Below are 9,310 nucleotides of genomic sequence, written 5' to 3'. Positions count from 1 at the left end.
AGTTACAGACAATTTAACACGCAGGGGCTGCTCTGGGAAAACTTAAAACTGTCATAATTCATCCTCCCCTTCCCCCGGTCCAGAAATGAAAGATTAAACCTAGGAAGATTTATTAAACTGACATTTTAATAGAATTTTTAGACTTTCCCTGTTAATAGTTTAAATATAATTGAATTCCATGAAAGGGAGGAATACGGGATGGAGCCAGTGTCCCCCAACAATAAGACTGTTTTAAACACTGGGGCATATCGTTAATGCATAATTTAGTCTTATTTGCATGGCCCTTAGAACTGGGAGTAACAAAAACACAAATCTAATTAACAGAGTGAAAGAAATGCCTCCACCAGCAAACTTCATCACAAGCTCCACTACCACACACCCACCCTCCCCAAGTTACAAACATGAAACAGATGGCAAGGAGGAGAAAAAAATAAAAGACATCACACGTCAGCTCTTGGAGAGGAAGAGGGGGGAAAAAAGAGAGAGAAAGCAGAAGGGACAGGATGGATAACTATGCTACTTGACGATGCAGCAATTAACTTGCTGAGGGTGGAATAATTCTTGCAGTGCCTCTCTGGTCAGAGCAGTCTCCCAACTTAGCTAAGGAGTAGATGTATTGAGTGCAGTGGAGAGTAAACCAGTTTTCATAAATCCTAGCAGGTGTCCGTTTCGCTTTATGAGATTCATGTGAAAAATTGAAAATTCAGGTTTTTCCAAATGCATCTGTAATCAGCAGCCTGAGCTGCGCGGGTCCCCAGAGGTAACTGATCACAGCACAAAGTCGGGTTTCACAATCACACTGAGCTTCTCCACTGCATTTTTAAAGGTTAGACATTAATTCCTGATCAATACAAGGAACAGCAGGCTATCCCCTACCCCCACTCCCAGACTTGTATTACATTATTAACTGAGCCTTGGCTTTGTCCTAGAATTACTTCAAATCACAACTTGGGGCTGTAAGACAGAGTCCCTCCAGATCCAGAGCAGAGCAGGGTGAGAAAGGCCCTCCCCAATTACCTTCTTCCCCTGTGCAGAGACAAATCCACCCTGTCCTAGTTCTGACTGACATTTACATTTTTTTCTAGCCCCCTTTTATTTTTTTTACCCCCTATTAGCAAAGTTGCTAAAAAGAGCTGCTGGGCTGGGTATGGTCCTCCCTCGCTGATCAGGGACAAAACCTGCTACGGGTTCACCCAAGGAACTGGTGGCTTTTGACTTCCTGACTCAGGAGGTACTTCTCTTGCTGGACAGTTGAAGGCAAACAAGGCTTGTTGTGCTTGGCATGGCCCAGGCTGTCATCTAGTTAAACACAGACAGCAGCAAAGACCTCTAGAGCTCAGCCATTCACCACAGTCCTCCTTCTAGTCAGCATTAAAACAGCCATGAAACAGAGGGCACAATGCATCTCTTTCTAAAAGAAATGGCTACGTTGAATCAGATGAATCACCCACAAAAAGCTCTATATTTCTGTCCATTGCTGATACATTTGGACCAAATATTGTAAAGCTTTCTTATTCAGTCCCCAGAGTACATACACACACAGGCATGCACATCCATACACACATATTCCATATTTTGCATATTTCAAAAATAAACACCAGAATTTGAAGCTTCTCCATGTCTAGTTGGACTATGTAGAAACAAGTCATTCCAAATCAATCTTTATGTTTGAGCAACCCTCCCTTAACAATGTGCCACACTAAACTTATTTTTGATGGGTTCCTCTGTGCCATTACCATTACGAATTTCATTGACATCAGGACAACTCCCTTGAGCTCTGAAAACAAGCTCAGTGTGTCCCAAGCATCAAGTTTTCCAGCAGCATTAAAAGAGGGGAAAAAAAAAAAAAATCCAGGCTACTCAACAGCCTTTGGTGATCAAAAATTTTCTGGTCTTCTCCACACTTGCACATTGGGCTGTCATTTGCTTTCCATTCACGTGATAGGTGGCAGCTGCTCTTATGTGAAGACCTGATGCAGTTTGACATGGTCTAGGTCAGTGACAGGAGGGATGCAAGCTGGTCGATCAATCAGATTTAGGATCAATTTTTGATTGTTGGTCATGCTGGTTCCTCCCCTGCCTCTCTTTGCCTCATGGTAACACTCCTGCAGCTTTGAAGGCTTCAGCTGCTAACTGGAAGAGATTCCTGGACTTCAGGCAGCGTTTTGGGGAGGTTTTGGAAATCTTCACAGTTAGACAGGCCTGGGTTCATTAGCATGCACTTGTGGTCTCATATTTTTACTGCCTCTCTTCAGGGCTCATTTATTCCACTGAAATCAAACACAAGAATTCCCCCAAGGCATCCTTGTCAGATATGAAGTGACTGGGCTACACGACACACTCTTTCCAGGTACTGCAGCAGGTACAGGAAGGCTTACAATGGTTTTTGGTGTCGTATCAATTCATTATCAAAGGGAAATTGATGAATATCCACTTTTGCTGAGTTAGAGAGTCTCCTGATGGTTAACGAGCATGAATAAAACGTTATGCAAATTAGTGGCTGAGAAGGGAATTCTGGAACTGAACTTGAATATGAAATAGGTCATTAATACAACACATTTTTAACATCTGTTGATTGTTACTAGTGTTACGTTTGTGGCGAAAATGTCTACGTTAAGATTCAGTGAGAAGAACGTAAGATGACCCTGCACTCGTGCACGCACCCCTCTGAACACTATGCCACGCTCGATGTAAGAAAGCAGGAGTGACTCTGGATGAACAAACAAGTCTCTACTCCTGGTGAAGAAACACAATTTAGGGCCTAGGTTGCTATTTGTTCACCTGTTCAGGACACCTCGCTATTGTGTATGCCTAGCTGGCTGTGCAGAGTTTCTCATAAAATATGAATACTTCTTCCAGATATGGACAGTGCTTAACTTGCGTTTACTGTATGAACAGTTATGCATTTCTATTATTATTTATAAGCGTACAGTGTGAGAAGCTTTTCTCTAATGCTCAAGAAGTAGCAGCTTCTCTCTTGCCAAGGACAGACAGACAAGAGGACACAGCAAGAGGAAGGCAAACAAGAAACAAGAGATGTGTGGACAAGGCAAACTAGATTTTCTGTAGGCCGTACAGGCCATCTAGGTGTTTAAAAACAATTAAAATTGGAATGGATTTGGGCTTTGTGGGCTCGGTAGTGTAAGGCACAGTTTGTGTCTTATCCTGTTGGTACAATCCAGTCTGTCTGGGTTCCTGCGCATGGGGCTGTTTTGGGGTTTTTTTTCCAGGTTGAAGAACAAGTGATGAAAGCCAGCAGGTAAAACGGGAAAAAAACAATTTCTTTGAAGATAATCTATGGTGCTCATAGCTGCCCCAAAGGGTCTCTGACACATCACAGGAGAGGAGTGGCACGTTAATATTTGGCGGGAGTGTGTCAATGGTCTTTAAAAATGAAAAATTAATATTGTGACACAAAAAAACAGAGTGTCAGAATAACTGAAATATGCCTTTGTGGGAAACAAGCACTGGGATACACAGACGTACTCACACCCCTCACCTACCCTGCGGCAGGATCGAGACCTCCCAGGAGGGCTAGGTCTGGGTAGGAAATGGTGATCATTACAGGGCATTCTTAAAACTGGTTCTGCAAAGCAGCAACCTTACAGTCTTGCAGACATTCAAAGGGGAGAGGGAAGGAGGGACAAAAGGAAGGAAATCTCTTTCCTACCTTCTCACTGCCCAGTGGTTATTGAACTACCCATATGAAGTGGAAAAGGTCTAAGAGGAGAAAAACAACCCATCTGCAATAGCCAATAAACTGTGAGCAGGGAAACACATGCAGGACACAGCACAGTGAGTTTCAAGCCATGGCAGTGACACGAGCTTCAGTTTCTTCCTTCTGGGGTGACCACCAAACTCATCCCATCTTCAGGTACTTTAGATGAGGATATTTCTCTCTGGCCAGAAATTCTACCCTTCTAACAAAGTTTCAGCTTCCATGAACTACTTTCTACCATCCTGTCAGAAATTTCTACACAAGCTCTACACAGGACAGCAACAGGAGACCCCATTCAAATGAGGTCCATCCTCAGGAGAGGGGGGGAGGAGGAAAGGTGGTTTGGTTCTCCTGTCATTGCTTTAGATCTGGCACTTCATTCACAGTCATTGTTTACAAAAAAAGAAAAGCAAACCAAGTGTCTTGCCAACAGACGATAAAAGCTGGCACAAGTGGCCCATCCAAGCCATGGTCTAGAGTTTTGGTCAGCCATATGAGGAGAGCAAAACACAATGATCACTTCTAGCTGAGGCACATAACCAAGGAGAACACAATTAGGGCAACACTGCAAGAGAAGACCAGGACATGCTTCTTCAGAGACAAAGGCATGGAATAGCAGGATGACAGGAGTACTGTCTAAAATTTAAGGGAGGAGAAAGGAAACAGTACAACGTTTTTACATTTTCTGTTGAAGGGTTCTGCCCACCCCAGCCAGGCTCTGTGTAGTGTCTGCACTTGCTTCTTAGGTATGAAACCTCAATCACTGCCTGATGTAGGAGCTTTGATCCAATAGGTTGGTGTCTCAGGTGGTGCAATGTGCCAAAGCCTACTGTCTCTCAAGATAAGGCTCACAAAACACACCCTTTACCAGAGCAAGCCAGAGGGCAGAAAAATAGCAATGCAAGTACTCTGGTTTTAGAGTTCTCCAAGCAGAGAAGGACTCAGGTTGTAGAGATCCTCATCAAAATCTAGTGTAGTGATTTCAAAGCCCTCATTCCAGATCAGAGCTACCTCTATAAACAAGGGGAAAGAAAAGACAGTAACAGAGTTTCTCCATCCAATGTGCATTGCAACCCTCTGGATTGAAACTCCAAGTTGATATAAGGAATGACAAGTCATGGTGGGGTAATGAAACCTGGAAGTCATGCACCTTAACCGCAGCCCAGGGGTTGGAGGTGCCTAGACATCAGGCTACCAAGACCAAGAGTCACCTAATTTCTTGAATGAGGACCCACAGCCAAGTTTAAATGATCCTTACCAGGTCCATGTATCTCTCATTCATTGCCTGCTCATAAGTGCTAGCAGCCACCTCAGCAGCTTCACCTCCATCCTGCAAACCACAGTGGTGGGCTACTCTATTTATTATCCCATCACAATTAACCACCTCTGATTAGTTCACCTAATTACTGGGTGCTAGCAATTACTCACTGACAGGCCTCCTCAGAGTCTTTAATAGCTGTTCCCACAAGATCAAACAGGTGAAGGCCAAAAGAAGAAAGCAAAACAACTAAACAAGTGGGAAATGAGGGAAAGAATTAAGAAATCCCTGAACAGACCCAGGTCCTTTGAGACCCAGAGTAGCAAACAGCCCAGCTAATTAGCATGCCTGTTGCCTTGCCAGCATGCATGGAAATTTTCCCTCCAGCCCTTTTTCTTGCAGAAGTTCATAATTTGGGATTCCTCCACAATACGAGCACAAGACAAGATGCATTTGCACATTCTTGTTTCAACGCTGCAATGGCCCTCTAAAACACTAAATCGCGTCTGGGTAATTTTGTTTAGAGGGTGAATTTTGGATCCTAGGCCTCCAAGTGGAGGGATTTTCTTTGCAGCTGACTGAAGACCTCTGACAATGGGAGGGATTAGGGGAGAATGGAAATGCTGACAAAAGGATAGCCTTAACTGATGGGGAACACGCTTCTTTTATGGATTTCAGAGGCAAAAATCCTTAGGAGGATGCTCTACACGTTGTAATAGCAACTGTATGTTTTCTGTTTCAGATCCTGCCACAGAACTGAATAGAAAATAAATTGTTAAAGACACTCATAGAAGTGATCTTGATCTGTATTAAATTCTACAGGATGCAGAAAAAAAATCATAGAATTGTATCTGATGCTTAGAGAATGCTTTTGCTCCTGTTGCCATTGAATTTTATGGAATTTCCCTAAACAGGAGAGCATTCAAACAGTATCTTTGTTTCCAGATATGTCTTTTTGCACCTGTGGTGGGGTTTTCAGATGGCTGGTGAGGTCAGCTGAGGTGCCAGCACCATCTTTACCTCTGGCTTAAGTCAGTCTTGTTTGAACACACTTGTCCATGGTAGCCATGGACATGATAGTTTCTTCTTTGTGATGCAGATGTTTGCTTTCCCCAACTGTGTGCTCACCTGGATAAGAGCAGGTCTGGTTATAGGCAGAGCATGAAAGCTTCTGAAGAGTGAAACAGTTCATTCTCTTTTCTCTGCCTCTTCTCCCTCCTGGCTCCCCGCTTGGCTGCATGCTTCACCCCTGTGGCTATAGCACTTGGAAGATGTCTGCTTCCAGACATCCTACTCCAAAGCCTTTTGTCTTGAATAATACTGATCTGACAAGTTTTAAGGTAGGATTTCAAGGTGTCCATAAAGCACTTGTGTTGTCTTCCAAGTGGCTTTATAACCAGAAGCCAGCTAGCCACAGACAACATGGCCACGGATCCTGAAGCATCTCAGCATCCCAGAACCAGCCTCCAAGCACAGCTGAGATCTTACCAGGAGGACTGTAATCCTGGGGAAGCTGCTGGAGAACAGACGTTAAGCAGCCTGACATACGATAAGCTTGGTTGAGCGCCTTATCCCTCCCTTGCTCCAAATGTGATTTTCCGAAATGAATAATGATTGTTTTGCATTAGAAACACACATTATTTCCTGAATTGCCCCTCCAACCTGGAAAGACTGCTGCCAACACAGGGGAACGTGTCCAACACTTTGAGCCTAGCTGTGCCACAGGTAATGATGGGAGGACTGGAAGGCTGACATGGGAAAGGTTGTCTGAAGGAGACTGGTGGAAAACATGACCCCCCCTGTGGACAACAAGCTTCCTGAGCACAACCCCTTGTCCCTGGGGGTGGGCATCAGAGTTGGGTATCTGTGTCGGGTGGGATGAGTCCCACTCAAAGCCAACAAATACAGACAGGATTCTCTGCAGACCATGGATGGAAGAAACACTATCCCACATGTACACGATATTATTACCTAAGTGCACTCCCTGCTTGAGTGGGAAAGGACAGTGAGCGTGGTCAGGAGACCTCTCACACCCTGACAAACAGCACCATGCAGGTCCTTTCCCTTTTTGAAGAAAAACAAGGGGGGGAAGAGGGGGAGGGTACAGCTAAAGCTAAATTGTCCCATAAAACGTTTTATTACAACAAACCGATTAACATTTGACTCTGCTATAGAACCCGAACAATGCTAAAGGCTGCAAAATGCCTGCCTGAAAAGACGATGCAAAACAATACGGTCACAGAAAGAGCCCTTGCGGAGGCGGGAAGGGCCCCCATACAGCCCCCCTGCCCAGCTGCCGGGTGCTTTCATGCTCATGCTAGCTACCCATGCTGAAAAGGCACAGGAAAGGTGTTCTGTTTCAAAGTAAAATCTTTCCGAACGAAGCATGCGCTGCAGAAAGGCAGGGCACACGATGGCGTTCCCCTTTTACAAGAATTACAAGAGCTCTTCGCTCTTGCAAATCAGAAATACTCCCCAGGTTCTGCTTTCCGCCCTCAAGGCGCTCTCCACCCACGCACGAACCCCAACAGGCTCAGCCCGGGGGTTCCCTCCCGTCCTGCTCGTGTGGAGGTGGGGAGCACATGGGGACCAGAGCAACCAGCCACGCAGCCACTGCCTGAACTCAGCCAAGCTATTGCTAACTGTAGTTCTTCTCCATTTCTGCAGGTACATTCAATTTACGCAGCTGACATTCTTCTACAGTACTGGATGAGTTTTCTAGACCTAATGAGATTATCATGTGAACTGGATTAGGGAAGACTAAGTTTTAACCCATGTGCTTTTGCTAATAAATTCAATGCTGGCAATCAGCTGAGGTTCAAGCAGCCATGAGCATCTCTAAGGTTAGATTTGATACTTTTAGTCAGCCATAAGCAATACTTTTTCCTACAGACACACATGCACATAACACAGTTTTTTCCTTAAACCTCTTTTCATACCTTTTCACTTTTTTTTTTTTTTTTCTGCTTGCTTTTTATGATCGGAGCTGCCAGAACCTCTCTTTGCAGGAAGGCTGTGGAAGATCTTGAGAGTAACATCTCACAGGGCTGATCCCTGGTCTTGCAGGCACCTCCAGCAGCAGAGGCAGAGCTGCAGGTGGCCTCCAACACTTGGGGACCCAACGGGAAAGCAACAGGAGCTGATGCACTGCCGTCCTGCCCACCCTCCAAAGTACAATAGGTTTCGGTGTCCCCGGCTCAAAGACGAGCAAGGCTGGCATCCAGAGGCAGCAAGCCATGGCCTGAGGAAGGTGGGTGCAGGAATTTCCAAGAGCGGCTGCTGTCAGAAAATCAACATCGGTAAGGAGCCTCCTGGGTGGGAAAATGTCAGATCAGCTTGTCAATCAGAGGGTGACGGCTGACAAAGGCAAGTTTCTTGCTGCATCTTACAGGGGCTTTTTTTTCCCCCGCAAGCAGAAATACTGGCTCTCCCACATTCACGACGAGACGCCTCTTGCAAAGCATCATCCACGCTCCACCAGGCAGGTAGCAATACAACAGCGGTCAGGTCCAACCTACCACTCTGGGTCCACCAAAAAGCAACTGCTGGCCATCACGGGCAGGTGAAGCAGCGCTGGACAGGGGCCCATTTTCCAGGCTGTGTGCCTGCAGGAGCGGGGGTTTCTTTTGTTCAGAAGGGAGATGTGCCCAAGGGAAGCCCCACTGCTCCCCTTCACCAGCCCCAAGGAACAGGCGGCCACAGCGTGAAGATCCATGCTGGTCTGGGATGTTTAATATCAAACAGAGAGGGAATTAAGGTGCTTGGGTCTGTGACTGTCAACTCTGGACAGGATGAAAACATAATCCGCCGGTTTTGCCTTTATAAGCAATACTTGGCTTATTCTGTTCCTGAGCTTGTCTCCTGTGCAGTGTATTTCTTTTGCTGATAAATATTTATGCTCCATGATTTTGATTTATACAAGGGGCTTAAATATTGTAAAGCTGGATATAACCAGCGTAAAACAACATAAAACAAAGCACTAGTATCTAGAATGGGGTGGACTAAAAAGGCATGGGTCCTGCAGAAGCCAAATTTTACCCCAGAAATTACTTCTTCCCCCTCCCGGAGTGGCACAAATTGGCAGCTTCCCCCTCTCTGCTTTACAATTGAGATTCCCAAACTGTGTGTATCAAACAGGAGAGGTGTTTGCAGTATTGCCAAGGTTACTAGAGTGAAAACATTGCAAATGGCATTTGCATGATTGTACTTTCAAATCCTAACTTGTAGCAACAGTGCATTTTAAATGAAGGGGATTTATAACTCAAACCAGAACACTAATCATATTCTGGAGTAATAGGATTTATTTGTTGGTTGTTTGGTGGTTGTGGTTTTTT

Source organism: Gymnogyps californianus, chromosome 2 (assembly GCF_018139145.2).
Source record: "Gymnogyps californianus isolate 813 chromosome 2, ASM1813914v2, whole genome shotgun sequence".
In the NCBI taxonomy this organism is placed as follows: Eukaryota; Metazoa; Chordata; class Aves; order Accipitriformes; family Cathartidae; genus Gymnogyps; species Gymnogyps californianus.
The sequence above is the reverse complement of the archived record's forward strand: the minus strand, read 5'-3'. Positions refer to the sequence as shown.